This window comes from Nannobrachium achirus (genome assembly GCF_963921795.1).
Source record: "Nannobrachium achirus genome assembly, chromosome: 11".
NCBI classification, from domain to species: domain Eukaryota; kingdom Metazoa; phylum Chordata; class Actinopteri; order Myctophiformes; family Myctophidae; genus Nannobrachium; species Nannobrachium achirus.
In genome coordinates, this window is record NC_137820.1 from 64,266,869 (window position 1) to 64,286,559 (window position 19,691).

The window sequence follows — 19,691 nt, forward strand, 5'->3', positions numbered from 1 at the left end:
TCTATACAGGAGGAAAATACCCAGAAAAACATCTTTTTTTCTGGGTATTTAAGTAGGATGTGAGGGGTCTAACTAGGGGTTTGTCATAATGCTGAATCCACTGCAAGCATTTGTTTTGCACAAAAAATGGCCCCAGAAAACTTTTCATCACTAAACCCTCATTTTCTGAAGGAATGTTTTTTGTGCAAAACAAATGCTTGCAATGGATTCAGCAATGGATGACAAACCCCTAGTTAGACCCCTCACATCCTATTTAAATACTCAGAAAAAAAGGTGTGTATTTTCCTCCTGTATAGAAAGTCGATGGGAGCCCAACTTGATTTGGCCGATGTGGCGACCCCGAAGGTCGCCGACTCGGGCGCCCTAGCTAAATCATTAGAGCATGCCCTGGGCTACATCTGTGCACAATCTGGTGCTTTTTTTTGTTTTTTTTGGGGCTTTTTATGCCTTTATTGATAGGACAGTAGACTAACAGGAAATGGGGAGAGAGATGGGGAATGACATGTGGCAAAGGTCGTCCGGATCGGGAATCGAACCGGCGACGCCAGCAGGCATCATAGCCTAGTATGTGGTATGCGCCTTGACCACCAGGCCAGCGGGAGCCCCCAATCTGGTGCTTTTAGACTGATTAGCACAACATCACCATTCTATCTCCCTAAGGCCTCCGGCTAACAGTAGAGTACTGAGGCCTGACTGACCAGGTCAAAAACTCCCTCCCCTTGGCTCACGGAAGGGTTTCCCCCATTCTAAATCCCTTAGACCTTTTCACCATCACATCATGTAAGAATTATGTTCCAGTGCTCAGCGGTGTCGCACCTAATTCTGGGCCCTGGGTACAAGGATTCACTGCGTTATTTTGTGCTTTAACTTTTGAAAAATAGCAGATGGTGCCGCGCTGCGAGCTTGTAGATCTGCTATTTTAGAAAAAAGAAAAAAAGAAAACGTGAACATTTGTGCAAGTCTTTGAGGGTTTTTTGGAAAAACCTATGTTTCTATGTCAGTGGTGCTCAAACTTTTTCATGTCAAGGACCCCCAAAATGATATGTATTTTGGCCACGGACCCCCATCCCAAATATTTAGTTCCAGGGACCCCCCAGAAGCAAAATTTGAGTTACAAATGTTCGCTTAAAAAATACATATTCAAAGATTTGCACACATTTTCACGACTTAGCAAAAAAAGTAAAAAAAGAAGTAGCATATCTACAACACATTTATCACACTATAAGTATCAGGCATTACAAAGCCATGCATCACAGCCCGCCAACAAATATCACAAAAAGTAATCTCAGGGATGTTTTTGACAGAGCGTGACGTATGTCACGTTATTTCGTAATGTAAATCGGTTTTCCAACGCTACATCCGGGTACCGCCGCAGAATTCATTCAGTTTTCCCCCAACGCAGACGGTATCGTATAACTAAATATCCTCCCTGACAGAATCCTTGGACTTATTTTTGGAACACAGTTCTTACTGTATACGAGGTGATTTTAATATTTAGGCCTAGAATTATTGACTGCTTTAACTATTGAAAAACAGCAGGTATACAGTGCCGCGCTGCGAGCTTGTATATCTGCTATTTTTGAAAAATCTTGAAAATTAGAATTTTGACACGATTCTATAAGTGTCTTTTGAATCCTTCTAAGGTTTTTTGCAAAACCTGTGTTTCTATGTCAGCAATCTGGCTATAGCCATCGTCAAAGAAAAGGTCCTTTTCACTTAACTGGAGCTCAGTTAGTCTGTTCTTGAGAGACTACTATGTCAGTGGTTCTCAAACCTTTTCATGTGAAGGACCCCCAAAATGATATGTATTTGGCCACGGACCCCCATCTCAAAATATTTAGTTCCAGGGACCACCCAGAAGCAAAATTTGAGTTACAAACGTTCGCTTTGAAAATACATTATATTCAAAGATTTGCACACATTTTCACGTCTTTTTCAAAAATAGCAGATCTACAAGCTTGCAGCGCGGCACTCGGTGCCGCGCTGTGAGCTTGTATATCTGCTATTTTTCACTGGTTAAAGCATTCAATAATTCTAGGCCTAAATGGGTTAAAGAAAACGTCGATGGGATTTTGAATGGTTATCAGGACTTCTGTACTCTCTGTAACCCACAGATCCCTGGCGGAAAGAAAATTCTTTAGAATGTCTGTTGGTGTTTTATTGTGCCTTACAGGGAACATGTGCTATAAATGTATACTTTATTAACAGTATTAGTTATAATAATATATATTTTGGAGCTCCCTTTGCTTTGTGTATTTCATATGTGTTCAAGAAGCATTGTGGTCTTCCATTGTCTGTGTTATGTATTGTTTGTTTGTTTGTTTGTTTTGCTGTCAACAGTGTGACGTACTTCCTCTCTTTTTTAACCACTTAAGTCCTAAACACTTTGTAGTACGGCGAAGAGTGAAAACATTCCATGTACAGGCTCTGAGTTTGGAGATTGTCTGTTTTTGCTATATTTTGGGGGGGAAACAATTTTTAAGTTTTGAAAATGCCTATAATGTCCAGAATAGAGGCGGGAGGTAAAAAGTGGTTAAAACATAGATTGCCAGATCTTGCCAGGACACATTTTGCACAAAGTGCAGTCAGTATTTCACCTGGGCCGTGGGCAAATTGAAGCTCATTAATCAGCTTTAGCAAGTTTGTTATAAGCCTGATTTACGCCGTTGTGCGCCATTGTCGGCACGCACATAATATGACGTGCATATAGGGTTGGGATATGGAACCGGATCAAATATTGATTAACTGGAATGGGTTCCAACACATTTGGAACGGTATTATCACACTGTCAGAGCTGAACTCTAGAGCAGGGGTCTTCAACGTTTTCAGGCCAAGGACCCCTTAGCTGAGAGAGACATGAAGCAGGGACCCCCACTACATATTGTATAAATGTGTGATGCAGATTTTCATCTATTTCATAGATAGTCTTGTTTGACAGCACTGTCATCAGTCTACAGTATGTTGGATTCATGTTAATGGGTATTTTCAGACATTTAACCACTTAAATTGTCGATATTTTGTAAACTTGACCTTTCACTATGTACTTGGTCTGCTCTTTCTTACCTCTACACCAAACCTATTTGCTGATCTACAAGCTCTCAACGCCTCGTGCTGCGAGGCGTTGAGAGCTTGTAGATCGGCTATTTTTGGCTAAAGTTCTCCTCGGAATAGGGATGCGAGGGTTTAAGTTGTTAATTATCCTGTCACACAAGGATTTGGTTGCCCCCCTGTAGTAACTCGAAGGACCCCCTGTTGAAGACCCCTGCTCTACAAATGGAACCCATTTGGATCCATTTGTACATTCTCAGAGTTACAGCCCTGCAAGGGTCCCAGAGTAACCCAGAGGTTCCATGGATCTCACTACAATATATATATACATGTATATATGCAACATTGCTGTATGTATGATTGAATTTGTGTTTATCAAAACTTATAATGAAGGCCAAAATGATATAGAATAATACATAAATAAATAAAGGAATTGTTAAAGGGAACCTTTAAGGCAGAATTGTTAAAATCCTAAAGGATCCCATCCCTAGACATTCAGCCTTGTATAAACCAGGCTTCATAGGTTTACCTTACATTAAAATATCTCACAATATCTTCACATTCCTCATTACCTCTTTATTACCTTCCTACTTAACTTGTGGCACTGCTAACTTACCGTAACTTACTAAAATAACTAGTTGTATATTATGCTAGTGGCACTCATTTCCTGTTTAAATTAAGATTCTAATATATAGTTTGATAACAGCACTAAAATGTTGTCACTTTAACTTAAAAATGAAATTACAAAATATACATACAGTATATGTATGTACCGTATATACAGTATAGCTTCTTGCCACTGCAGAGGGCTGACCAGAAGAACAGAAATCCCAGAGTTAGACAGTTAAAACGTGAACATTTACTGATACATTGGATTCTGTAAAACTATTGAAGTTAACCTAAGCAGCTTAAAAACCTAACTTGGTTGTTGTGGAAAAGGGGAGTTTGGGTCACACTTGTCCCTTTTCCCCAAAAACCAAACCAGGTGTCTGGGGTGATTATGTGGACACCACAAGGTATTTACTTGAATTAAGGTCATAAACGTCCAGAATCATTCATTCTGGCATCACAGAACTCTCCCTCTAAAAATAGTTTTTAATATAATGAATACTATGTATTAAGTATTAGCTACTGTAAGGGTGAAAAATATAGCCTGACCATTAGCCAGTACTTTTGAATATATTGGCAGGCTAAAGCCTAATTTATACTGTGTTCTCCTAGTTTGACCATGCAGCTCCCAAACTAACAGATCGTTTCACTTGATTGACATGGTTGTGTACATTAGGCTTACATTTGCTGTTATGTTTCCAACTGTCAAACTTCAGCTTCTCATAACAGATCTTATAAAGTCTTTACATCCCTGGTCATACACTATAAACCTTATTGGTTTCACCCGAATACATGTTTGAAGGTAGTGTAAGTGATCTTTTTTGGTTAGACAAAAGGTTTATGTTAAAGCTCTATATTTTGGTGGTCTCCCCCATCTTTCCAGCTTTTTGATGACCAGAAAATACATTTTCAAGTGGGCTGCCAATTTCCAATCAGGAAAGATTACACATTCATCAGCTTCAGTTTTATAGTGTTCCACGTCAGTACTGTAGCAATACTTTGTTACATTGTAAAAGGCAACAGGCCTTTTAAAAGTATTTCAAATGTATACTTGCGTGAAAGTACAAAGGTATTGGCATCAAGATAGACCTACTGTACCAAAGTAAAAGTACTCATTATGAATGGCCCATTTATTTTATCTCAAAGATTGTCCCCCTTTTTTCTTTTTACAAAAATAGACGATCTACATGCTTGTAGAGCAACACTTGTAGATAGTCTATTTTCAAATGGCTGTAATGTAAAATAGGACTCAAGTGATTAATGTATGTTTTGTAATAATAATCTAAATCAGCAAAGTAACGACTAACTAAAGTTTTCAAATACTTTTAGTGGAGTAGAAAGTACAATATTTGCCTCTGATAGTTATGTAGTGGAGTGGAGTAGGATTATTAAATATCACAAATTGTACAGTACTTGATTAAATGTACTTAGTTACGTATACTTTCCACCACTGAGACTGGCTCAAGTTTTATATTTAAAGGCTGAAGTTGGGCTGTATTCCTCCTTAAAGGAGATCAGGAAAAAATACATCTGCAGCCATCATGTCTTGCAGTGAATATCTGCACCGGTCTTCTTTGTCTACAAATATACATTTTACACTGTAAATTATTTGTAAAGCATCTGGTGTTTACAATGGGTTCAGTACTTGGGGAGTTTTAACTGGTATGTATTTTTAGAGCACTTTTTTGTAAACAAGAAAATAACAGTCGCAACACAAAATAAATCACGTGGAATATTGGAAGTGAGCTTATTGCTGTCTTTTTTTATTATTGGGGTTACTAAAATAATTATAATAATTCTTGTTGTCTTTATTTTGTGCTTTAACTATTGAAAAATAGCAGATCTACAAGCTCACAGCGCGGTGTCGCGTTGTGAGCTAGATCTGCTATTTTTGAAAAATCTTTAATTATTTGAATATTTCAAATCCTAAGGTATGGTTCTATTTCAGTGCTGCTCAAACTTTTTCATGTGAAGGACCCCCAAAAATATGTATTTGGCCACAGACCCCCATCTCAAAATATTTAGTTCCAGGGACCCCCCAGAAGCGAAAATTTGAGTTACAAATGCCCGCTTAAAAATAATGAAGGCCCCTCCACCTTGGGCCCTAGTAACTCAGTCCCACTCCCCCCCCCCCTTGTGACGCCCCTGGAGGCAGACAGAGTGGGCCTTCCTGGCCAGGGAGAAATGCCGATTGCACAGCGTTTCTGAAACTATTAACCCTTACAGTGCCTATCCCGAACATGTTCAGGATATTCGGGATCAAAAACAATTTTTTATTTGCTATTTTACTTACCCCGAGCTGCTTGGAGCAACGTGGGTGGTCCCGGCTCGCCCAGCGCTCACCAACGAGAGACGCTAGATGCTCCGACGATTTATTCCATTGAAAATGGTTTAAAATAAAGTTTAGAGCCCCCCAAAAAAACCCTCGGTACCGGTACCGGTACCGGGACGTATTCCAGCGTGCCTATCCCGAACATGTTCGGGATATTTAATAAAATGAATTATTTAATCGGAGGCCTCAACGAAGCCCCGGGCTAGAAGTCCTTCAATGCTGGGACTTCTAATCGGCCATCCACGGGCCGTATTCGCGCTAACGGCCGCATCGCGCCGCCCACTCCAATAATAAATCACATCTTTAGACAGGATTTTCTCCGGATTGTGTTCCCAGACCCAAAAAGAAAGTTTTTTGCGGCTGAAATAGCTTTAGATCGGGCTTCTAAATGGGTTAGCATTTTGGCTACGTGTCAGCTAGCTTCCTCCTCTCGTCACCCATAGCATTGACTGGAGTGAAAACACAAGCCAGTTGGGAGAGGGTCGACGAAAGCTATAAAGAAGGTCTATCGAGAAATTTCTGGCACTCTAGCGCCCCTTGTGGCCGGATGGCACTGAATGAGTTAATTTCAGCAATATAATATATGTAACCAGAGCACTAAGGCCCTGGGAATTTCACCCAGAGAATACCATATGACACAATATACATTGAATACCCAATCACAGGTTTGATAAAGGAAGATGAGCTGAGACGTGCGTTTCAAAAACAATAGTTTTATTTTTAAGTCAAGGCAGAGTAGATACTCAAGACTTCAAACTGGGAGAAATACCTAAATCCTAATAGTTTTCTGAAAAATCTACAAGCCCATAGCTGTGAGCTTGTATATCTGCTATTTTTGAATAGCCTAAGTACAAAAAAAAAATGGTTACAGTGATTACGAGACAGATGAGGCTGTGTGTGTATTTTGTATTTCTATTCAAAAGAAGAAGTCAAATCGTGGCAGACGAAGTCACCCAGCACTGGGCGAAAAGAGCAAGAATCCCAAAATATCGAATTTTGATTCTTTCTGGAATACGGACATTTCCGTCACATATCCTGACTTTTTTTTATATGCACCATATCTGGTCAAATATGAACCAAATATACATCATGAAGACAATATGGTGTACTAGGATACAAGCAAATATTTTATTTTTGTCATATATATGTTCCGTAAATGACCTTAGGTCATATCTGTAAATATCTGATCACAATATTCTTTCTAGAATACTTGATGTGTCAAATATTGATTCATATATGACCTAAAGGCATATCTTTACAGTGGATCTGCTAGAGAATACTGACCATTTATGAGGCATATTTAAGGTTTTGTTGACATCAACCATATCTTATCAAATATGGACAAAGTATACATCTCCTTGTCATATTTTGACAAGAATAATGACAATATCTGTAGCACATATATCATCAACGATTTTCATATCAAATATGCTTACCACAGATTTTGCCATTTGGCATGTTTTGGGTGAGATATTTAACTGATATTGATTGGTCATGAAACAGAACGTTTCTGATGCATATATGAGTTCCATAAAAATGCCATATCTGGTCAAATATGAACCAAATATATATCATGGAGACAAATGTTGTACTAAGATACAGGCGTAATTTTAATTTTGTCAAGTATATGTCCTGTAAATTACCTCAGGTCATATCTAGAAATATCTGATCATAATATTTTTTCTAGAATACTTGATGTGTCAAATAGTGAGTTCATATATGACCTAAAGTCATATCTTTACAGTGGATCTGCTAGAGAATACTGACCATTTCTGAGGCATATTTAAGTATTTGTTGACATCAACCATATCTCATCAAATATGGATGAAGTATACATCTCCTTGCCATATACAAAGTATGAATATACGCAATGCAGTGTATATGAATATACTGACAGCATATTTTGATAAGAATAATGGCAATATATCATCAACGATTTTCATATCAAATATACTTACTACAGATTTAGCCATTTGGCATGTTTTGGGTGAGATATTTAACTGATATTGATAGGTCATGAAACAGAACATTTCTAATGCATATCCTGACTTTCATGGAAATGCTAGATCTGGTCAAATATGAACCCAATATATATCATGGAGACAAATGTTGTACTAGGATACAGGCGTAATTTTAATTTTGTCAAGTATATGTTCCATAAATTACCTCAGGTCATATCTGGAAATATCTGATCATAATATTTTTTCTAGAATACTTGATGTATCAAATACTGAGTTCATATATGACCTAAAGTCATATCTTTACAGTGGATCTGCTAGAGAATAATGACCATTTCTGGGGCATGTTTAAGGTTTTGTTGACATCAACCATATCTTATCAAATATGGACAAAGTATACATCTCCTTGTCATTTACAAAGTATGAATATACGTAATGCAGTATATATGAATATACTGACAGCATATTTTGTTAAGAATAATGGCAATATCTGTAGCATATATCATCAACGGTTTTCATATCAAATATACTTACTACAGATTTTGCCATTTGGCATTTTTTGGGTGAGATATTTAACTGATATTGATAGTTCATGAAACAGAACATTTCTGATGCATATCCTGACTTTCATGGAAATGCCATATCTGGTCAAATATGAACCAAATATATATCATGGAGACAAATGTTGTACTAGGATACAGGCGTAATTTTAATTTTGTCAAGTATATGTTCCATAAATTACCTCATGTCATATCTGGAAATATCTGATCATAATATTTTTTCTAAAATATTTGTTGTGTCAAGTAGTGAGTTCATATATGACCTCAAGTCATATCTTTACAGTGGATCTGCTAGAGAATACTGACCATTTCTGAGGCATATTTAAGGTTTTGTTGACATCAACCATATCTTATCAAATATGGACAGAGTATACATTTCCTTGCCATATACAAAGTATGAATATACGTAATGCAGTATATATGAATATACTGACACCCTATTTTGATTAAAATAATGAGAATATCTGAAGAGTTCATTTGCAAAAACAGATAAAAGCCATTTTGGAAAAAAATGAGATGACTATTGTAAATAACAGTTAAGTTAGAGTTTTATTAGAATATAAAATCAATTTTGTTGTTAAGGCAGATATATCCCATTCTAAACGCCCTCAAAGATCAGGTTTTGTAGCAAAAACAGACAAGTGACATAGCTCTTTGTTTGCAGAAACAGATAAATCCATTGGGCAGGGTGTTTAGACCATGTGATCCAAGATGGTGCCCCATTATGCACCAAAATTGTCTCAAACATTGTTCAGGGGTCTGCCATGAGGATAGTCAAACCAGGGGCCATGTGTGGCCCCCAGGGACCATGTGTGGCCCCCAGGTGCCTCTGGGTGCCACATGCACACTGTTGCCCCGTTTTGAACCAAACTTCTCTCAAAGACTGTTCCAGGGGTCTGCCATGAAGATAGTCACACCAGGGGCCATGTGTGGCTCCCAGGGGCCATGTGTGGCCCCCAGGGGCCTCTGGGTGCCATAGGCGCACTGTTGCCCCATTATGCACACTGTTGCCACCATTATGCACCAAAAGTGTCTCAAACACTGTTCAGGGGTCTGCCATGAGGAAAGTCACACCAGGGGCCATGTGTGGCTCCCAGGGGCCATGTGTGGCCCCCAGGGGCCTCTGGGTGCCATAGGCACACTGTTGCCCCATTATACACCAAACTTGTCTCAAACACTGTTCCAGGGGTCTGCCATGAAGATAGTCACACCAGGGGCCATGTGTGGCTCCCAGGGGCCATGTGTGGCCCCCAGGGGCCTCTGGGTGCCATAGGCGCACTATTGCCCCATTATGTGCACTGTTGCCCCATTATGCACCAAATGTGTCTCAAACACTGTTCAGGGGTCTGCCATGAGGAAATTTACACCAGGGGCCATGTGTGGCTCCCTGGGGCCATGTGTGGCCCCCAGGGGCCTCTGGGTGCCATAGGCGCACTGTTGCCCCATTATGCACACTGTTGCCCCATTATGCACCAAATGTGTCTCAAACACTGTTCAGGGGTCTGCCATGAGGAAAGTCACACCAGGGGCCATGTGTGGCTCCCAGGGGCCATGTGTGGCCCCCAGGGGCCTCTGGGTGCCATAGGCGCACTGTTGCCCCATTATGCACACTGTTGCCCCATTATGCACCAGAAGTGTCTCAAACACTGTTCAGGGGTCTGCCATGAGGAAAGTCACACCAGGGGCCATGTGTGGCTCCCAGGGGCCATGTGTGGCCCCCAGGGGCCTCTGGGTGCCATAGGCACACTGTTGCCCCATTATGCACCAAACTTGTCTCAAACACTGTTCCAGGGGTCTGCCATGAAGATAGTCTTGCCAGGGGCCATGTGTGGCTCCCAGGGGCCATGTGTGGCCCCCAGGGGCCTCTGGGTGCCATAGACACACTGTTGCCCCATTATGCACCAACATTTTCTCAAACAATGTTCAGGGGTCTACCATGTGGCCCCATGTGGTGTGTGGCTCCCAGTGGCCCCTGATATACAGGGGCCCCTGATGAGGCCTGTGAGGTGGCCCCTGGTGTGACTATTGTCATGGTAGACCCATGGACAGTGTTTGTGCCATATTTGGTGCAGATCAGAGCAGCAGTGCGCCTTTGGCACCTGGGGACCCCAGGGGCCACTGATATGGCACACTGGGGCCCCTGGTTTAGCCCTTTGTGTGACTATTGTCATGGCAGACCCTTAAACAGTGTTCATGCTAAGTTTGATGCAGATTGGAGCAATGGTGTGCCTTTGGCACCCCGGGGCCCCCGGGGGCCCCTGATATGGTACACTGGGGCCCCTGGTTTAGCCCTTTGTGTGACTATTGTCATGGCAGACCCTTAAACAGTGTTCATGCTAAGTTTGATGCAGATTGGAGCAATGGTGTGCCTTTGGCACCCTGGGACCCCCGGGGACCCTTGATATGGTACACTGGGGCCCCTGGTGTGGCCTGTGAGGTGGCCCCTGGTGTGACTATTGTCATGGTAGACCCCTGAACAGTGGTTGTGCCAAGTTTGGTGCAGATTGGAGCAACGGTGCACCTTTAGCACCCCAGGGGCCCCTGAGTTGTCCCCTATTGTGCCCCCTGGTGGCTACATGTGGCCCCTATAAAAGTACAGACTACTTAAGTATGTTGTCAAAACTTTGTTTTTGCTCTCCTGTAAAATTCTGGAAATCCTTTTTGCGTCCTCGATATGGCCAAATTCAATGGTGAAACATCAATTGTGGAGTTATCTGTTTTTGATTAAAAAAAACGACTGTTGGAGTTATCTGTTTTTGCCAAAAAAATAAGTTTAAATTACAAGAAAAACTATTTTCTAATAAAGTTACATTTTTTATGATACATCTATTTTGTTAAGTCATTTTTACTTAGTCAAATCCACCCAACTTCAGTTTGATTGATATTACTTTGAGTGCACAATAAAAAAACTGGATTTGTGAACATTTATAAAAACGGAGTTATCTGTTTTTGCAAATGAACTCTTCATCTGTAGCATATATCATCAACGATTTACACATCAAATATACGTACTACAGATTTTACCATTATGCCTGTTTTGGACAAGATATTTAACTGATATTGATAGGTCATGAAACAGTACATTTTTATGCATATTCTGAGTTCCATGGAAATGCTAGATCTGGTCAAATATGAACCCAATATACATCATAAAGACGATATGTTGTACTAGGATACAAGCAACATTTTATTTTTGTCATGTAGACCTATATGTTCTGTAAATGGCTTTAGGTCATATCTGGAAATATCTGATCACAATATTTTGTTAGAATACTTCATATGTCAGATAGTGAGTTTATATATGACCTCAAGTCATATCTTTGCAGTGGATCTGCTAGAGAATATTGACCATTTCTGAGGCATATTCAATGGACGAAAAGATCTAGAATCCCCAAATATCAGATTTTGGATTCCCTATAGATACGGACATTTCTGATGCATATCCTGAGTTGTGTTGATATGCAACATATCTGGTCAAACATGAACCCAATATACATCATGAAAACAATATATCATACTAGGATACAAGCAAAATTTAAAATGTGTCATGTACGTGGTCCGTAAATTACCTTTGGGCTAAAATATCCAGAATCCCCAAATATCTGATTTTGGATTCTCTCTGGAATACCGACATTTCTGATAAATATCCTGAGTTTTGTTGATATGCACCATATATTGCCAAATGTGAACCCAATATACATCATGAATGTTCATGAATACAAGCAGCTGTTTAATTTTTTCATGTATGTGTTCCGTAAATGACCTTTGGTCATATCTGAAAATATCTGATCACATTATTTTGTCTAGAATACCTTTAAGTCTCTGGTAAATCTTGATGTATCAGACTGACTTCATATATCACTTAAAGTCATATATTTACAGCATAACCACTTCCGAATACAGACCATTTCTAATGCATATTTAAGGTTTTGTTGACATCAACCATATCTTATCAAATATGGATGAAGTATTCATCTCCTTGTCATTTACAACATATAAATATGACCTATTGCAGTATATAGGAATATACTGACACCTATTTTGGGTAGAATAATGATAATATCTGTAGCATATATCATCAAATATTCTCATATGAAATATACTAACTACATATTTTGCCATTGGGCCTGTTTTGGGTGAGATTTTTAACTGATATTGATAGGTCACGAAACAGAACATTTCTGATATATATCCTACATTTCATTGATATGTCATATCTGGTCAAATATGAACCTAATATACATCATGAGGACATATTTTATAGAAGGATACAGTTACATCTTTCTTCTGTCATGTGTATGTTCCAAATATCACCTTATGTCCTATCTGGACATATCTGAGCTCAACAACTTTTCTAGAATACGCATCAAATCTATGGTATGTATATGAATGTGTCACAAATACAGCCTATATTACATTCATATATCACTTAAAGTCATATATTTACTCTGGAATTGACACTAGAATTACTACCAATTCCGATATTCAATATTCACTTGGCCCATCCCATATCTAATCAAATATGGAATATGGAAGTATTCATCTCCTTCTCATATAAGAAGTATGAATATGAGGTATTGGAGTATTGCTACTACAGATTTTGCCATTGGGCCTGTTTTGGGTGAGGCATTTAAATGATATTAATAGGTCATGGAAATTCACAGAATTGGGTGATTTATACTGGGCAAAACAGACCAGTGTCATTGGTGTTTCATATTTGGTCAAATATGAACCCAATATACATCATGAGGATATTATATACGGAAACCAGTTACATCTTATCTTTGTTGTGTGTGTTCTAAATATCACTTTATATCTTATTTTTGTCATGTGTATTTCAAATATGACCGTATGTCCTATCTGGACATTCTGACGAGCACTATCCTTTTCTAGAATACAGATCAAATCTATGGCATATCTGAAGGTGTCCCATTTTCGATGGTTCGATTTTCTTGGCATAACCCATATCTAATCAAATATGGATGAAGTATGAATATGGCTTAATGCAGTATACTGTCTGGAATGTTGATAACCTATTTTGAGAAGATGACAATAGGGCCTATACTGTATGTAGCATATGATCACCTTTTGCCATATATTGGGCCTGTTTAGGGTGAGAGTTTTGGGTGACAGTCCAAACTGATATTTCATGAAAAGTGACTGAATCTGGTCATTTTTACTGGGTGAATTCCTCAACGTTTCTATGGAATACGGACCATTTCTTATTCTTAGTTTTCTATTACCTTGGAACCTTGGAAGACAGTGACATATGTCATTTTTCACTGTATTAGCGTTTTGTGAAGTTTGGAAGTTATTAGCAAATGCGGCCACAGGTTCTGTTATCAAGGTTATGTCCCCCAGGTTATGGGATCAGCTCTGTTGTCACAGATACAGTCCCATGCAGTGGATGGAATTATAGCTACAGGATGCAGTACACACACTCGACCCTGTCACACAGACAAGAAACAGACAAGAAAGCAGTAGCGACAGCTACTAAAAGGTCTTATAAAGGACTTGTGGAGCTGTGTCCACACAAGACCGCATTTATGAGCATAGCTTTGGATAGCATGTCCATAGAACAATGTTTATTCACAGGAGCAATGTTAAACCTTGTTATTTGCACATTGTTGTTTGCACATACCGGTATAACCTAGCAGCCCAAAACAATGTAAGTGTAGTGGGTTGACCTTTCCTGTAGGCAATCCTTAATTATGTGATGCTCCCTAATCACCCCTAATCAAGACAGGTGAGACACAGATGACTGCTAGTTTAATAAAAATGAAACACACCAGGCCATCATAGTAGATGGCTGGCTTGGGTTTATCTGGTGGTATGTTAGGTCACAGGGGGAGCGTGTCGCTGTTACTACATGTCATCTTTTCGACACCCGACTCTAACCCTCACCCTAACGCTAACCTCCGTGGAGTGAGTCGCTAACCCTTCGGTCGAAATGATGGTCGTTCGAAAGAGCGTGATTTCCCCGGTCACAAGTTCATGTCCATATTGGCATTCCCAGATATGGGCTTAATATTGATCACTCAGGGATCGACCACACTGGTTATCGTGAGACTGACACAATATTTATGACAACAGGGATCTTGGCAATATATGGAGATTGATATAAGGCATAACTGACACACGCACAGACGGACAGACAGACAGACAGACAGACAGACATGATCTGCAGGTGTTCATGCTAAATAGATTTTAAACTTTGTCTAGTACAAGCAATTGATAAACTATTATATATTTCCCAAACTGACTTCTCTGCTCCTCTCTTTCATTCTGAACTGTGAATTTATAGAGCAAAATCATGCACTATTCATGGTTGTGGTAACGACTTACTCAACATCAGGTAAATGACACACAGCCATGATCAAATGATCAGCCTCCACTCCTGAAGTTTAACTAATCATATACTGTGCACACAGTGAGTGCATAACCCAAAGAGTGCTCATATGTATCAGTATTGTATAATACCGATTACATCTATGGCATATCTTTGTGTGTCACAATTACAGTCTATCTTGGGTTCATATTATGTAAAATATCTAACTGATGCAAGTTACAAAAGAAATGGGTCGAGCTCAAGAGCTTTAAGTGGATACAGACTGTCTCACAGGTCAAAATGGGATTGGGCCTATAGATTCCAAAGACCTTACCAGAGAAGCTAAGCATAATCAGTCTGTTTTTATACCTTTAATAAACAAATTGAGTCAGCTTGTAAATGTCCTTATTTCTGTATGCATTGCAAAGGATTATGCTTTGCTGGGGATAAAAACAGAACATGTCTGGGTAAAGACCACATAAAGTATGCAGTTTAAGGGACAGTAAGGTGTCATTACAGTTAGGGACATCTGAATGTTTATGAAATTAAATTAATTAGGATCATAGCATTCATTGGACTATCAGCGTCTCTCTTGAATGTAATGGTAGTTACAGGTAAGCATGAGCATTACGTTAATCTTGGAAGTGAACAAGACGAGTATAACTGGGGAGTTTATTGGCATTGACATAGTGAACAAGGTATCTAGCAAGAATGTCAAAGTTCCTTGATAAGCAACACCTGAGGACACTAGCCACTTCATTGGTCCAGCATACCATTACATTGGCTCAACAAAAAAACTAAAGATAGGCCGCAACAATGCCGATTATAAACGAATGTGGGTTGTCCTTAAAGTCCAAGACCATTTAAATTTCAATGTTTTGAATCCTAAATAAGAGCTAGTCTATCTAATCTGAAATGACAGGAACTTATTGTTTATTGTTTATTGAATGGATCCCCATTAGCTGAAGGCAAAGCGACAGCTAGTCTTCCTGGGGTCCATATAGGATTCATACAAATATAAAAACATGAATACATAATTAATGAGATACAAAAAATAACAAATTACAAAAGAAAAAAACATAATTTCAATACAAAAATAACAAATTAACAAAAAACGTAATTTCAATACATAATATAAATTTAACAATTTAAAATTAAGATTCTGGTCATGTGGTCAGCTGCAACATATATGTCTTTAAAGCATACTTAAAAGATAGTTTGGTTTGCGTAAGATTAATATGAGTAGGTAACAAATTCCAGAATGACATTGATCGATAAATAACTGTATGTTTGAGGAGGTTGGTTCTTGGCGCAGGAAGTGTTAAATGACCAAGGCTGGCATTCCTGGTTTCATAATTGTGTGTGATAATTGAATTTAAATACTGATTATAAAAATAAGCTGGTGATTCAGTTAAAATAATGTTTCTGAAGAACATCAAAAGACTACAATGTAGTTTTTGTTCAACCGACAGCCAGGCCAGACGTGTGTGCATATGTACAATGCTAGTGCGTGTAGAACAGCTAAGAGCTAGTCTGGCAGCTCTGTTCTGAACAAGTTGTAATTTGTTCAAGTCCGTCTTAGTTGCTGCTGACCATACAACGGGACAGTAATGAAGGTGACATAAAACCAAGGATTGGATGACTTGACCCATGGTTGAGGATGTCAAGTAGGTGGAACATTTCCTGACCATTGCTATGCCTCTTCCCATTTTAGTTATAATACCACCAATATGATCAGACCATGACAATTGGCAGTCCAATAAAACACCTAGCAGTTTTGTTTTATCAACCTGTTCAATAGGCATACCTGACATAGATAAATGCATCTGAGGGTCACCCATAAGCATATGCCTAGATTTAAAAATAATGCATTTTGTTTTGGTGACATTTAGGGCCAATTTATTGTCCTTCACCCAGTTAGACACTTTTTCTAAATTTTGATTCAAAGCTACTTCCAACTCATGCACTGAAGTAGCAGTTCTGTACATCGTTGTATCATCAGCATACATAACCATACTGCAATTAGGTGATACATATGGGAGGTCATTTGTAAAAATAATAAAGAGTAGAGGCCCCAAGCAGCTTCCTTGAGGAACCCCACAATTATTATACTTCCTCTCTGATAGGCTACCATTAAAAAACACACTCTGCGATCTATTTGTTAAGTAGCTCAACATCCAGGCAAGTGCCAATCCACTGAATCCATATTTTTTAAGTTTAGATATTAATATGTCATGGTCTATTACATCAAAAGCAGCACTAAAGTCAAGTAATACAGTACCAACCATCTTCTTTAAGTCCATATGAGTCAGCCAGTCATCAGTTAGCTGAGCTAAGGCAGTAACAGTGGAAAGACCTTGCCTATACGCATGTTGAGAACTAGTGAACAATTTGTTATTGTTAAAATAATCTTGAATTTGTTTAAAAACTACTTTTTCCATTAATTTACTTAAAACGGGTAGTATACTAATTGGCCTACTGTTTGTCCCAGTAAACTCCTTCTTTTTGTCCTTGGGTAAAGGAATGACCTTTGCCTCCTTCCAAGCTTTTGGGCAAACTCCGTATGTTAGACACTTATTGAAAATATGACAAATAGGAACTGAAATATAGCATGAGGCGACCCTTAACAGTTTACTATCTAACATGTCCGTCCCAGCAGGTTTCTCACAAGGCAATGCTGACAGTAGGTTTTCAATGTCAGGGACACTAACCTGCACAAAATCAAACTGACAGCCTTTACCTTTCATTATGTTATTTTCAATTAAAGTGCATGAGGAGGAGCCATCAGAGGGTGACATTTTTTCTCTTAAATTGTCAACCTTGCTGGTGAAATAGTTGTTAAAATATGTGGCAATCTCAACTGGTTTGGTAATAAAAGCACCATTGATTTCAATAAATGAATTAGACAGGTATGATGATCTTCCCATAATTTGATTCAGTATTTTCCATAAATGTTTTCCATTATTTTTAGAATCATTGATTTTATTCTGATAATATTCTTTTTTATTACTTCTATTTATTTTAGTTACATTATTTCTTAATTTACGGTAGATTAACCTGTCAGAAAATAAACCAGAAGAGTCAGCCACCTTTTTGGCCTGGTCACGTTGCTTCATAAGCAATTTGAGTTCATTACTGATCCAGGGGGCGCCATTAGCCCTGACAGTTGTTTTCCTGACAGGAGCATGTTTATCAGCAATCTTCAAAAATATTTTCATGAATATACCCAACGCGACTTCTGGATCCTCCTCAAGACACACACTTGACCAGTTAACATTTTTCACATCCTCAATAAACAGTTCTTGAATAAAATGTTTATATGACCTTTTACAAATAATCAAACTAGGTGCTTTTGGGACCTTCGTTTTTCTTTTAAGTGCAATTAAATTGTGATCACTAAAACCAATAGATATTGATACAGATTTTGTGCATTTTTCTGGAACATTTGTGAAAAGGTGGTCGATACATTTGGATGATTTCAACCCATTTTTATTTGTAGTGATTCTGGTGGGTAAACTAATGGTCTGTGTTAAGTTACAGGCATTAGCTACTGTAATAAGCTTCTTTTTAAGAGGGCACATACAAAACCAGTCAATATTTAAGTCCCCGGTAAAATATAAGTCCCTATTTTCATCACTGGCTTTGTCCAACATCTCACAGATTAAATCCAGGTATTCTACATTGGCACTCGGCGGCCTATAGCAACAACCCACAAGTATGGGCTTAGTTTGTGGTAAGTGAATCTGTATCCACAATGCTTCAATATTATCCAACATTAAATCACTACGAACTTTAACAGGAATATGATTCTGTACATACACGGCCACACCACCACCGTATTTATTACGATCCTTCCTAAATAGTGAATAACCATCCACCATTAAATCAGAATCCTCGAAATCGGAGTCAAGATGGGTTTCCGAAACTGCAAGAATATGGATATTATTTAGCTTCATTATATTGCTCAAATCAGGGATTTTATTTCCCAAGCTACATATATTTAAATGAGCTATCAACAGGCCTTTGCCTGGTACATTAAAAGTAGACGAGCCCATAATGAAGAGATAAACAGTCAAGTAATATATATTGCCGATCAGCAGTTAAACAGCGCCCCCTTTCAGTTGGAAACAAGCCAGTAATTATAAAGTAATAACTCACAAAAACTATTCGGAATACGGAGTCATTAAACCTAATTGTAAAGTTATAAAAAACACAACAAGGTACAAAAAAATACAAAATATTAAAAATATTAGTCCTTATAAAATAAAGACTACAACAAGGTACACTAGAAAAATAGTGAATGTCCATCATTGTTAGTGTGTAAATGTCCATCATAGACACAAGTGTCCTACCTCACAGAAGACCTTCAAACATCGAATTTGTCCAGTTGACTGATGTCATTTATGACCATGACTTTTTCGTCCTCTGGAGTCGTTCCATTTAGCTTGACAAACACTTTGCAGCTAGCGGTCCACGTTGACTGAATCTTCTTCTGTTTTTTTAGAATGCGCGCTCGCCTGGCGATCTCACCATTCTTCTTAGTAAGATGTTCGTTGATGTACACATCAGTTCCTTTTAATTTCCAACCCTGCTTTAGGATCGAAATCTTGTTCTTTCTATTGGTGAATCGAATGATTATCGCTGGCGTTGCTCCTTTGACTCTCGTAGGAAGGGTATGACAGGCTTCCATGTCGCTGCTGTCCACTTTGATCCCCCTTCCACCCAAGAAGTCAACCACCTGTTTCTCCAGCGTTTCCATCTCGGACTCGGTCTCAGAGGGCACCCCTCCCTGCTCTGCGGAGCCGCTCCCCGGGGCCGCCACTCTAGCGTAGGACCGGTGTTTAGTCTTCAGTCCG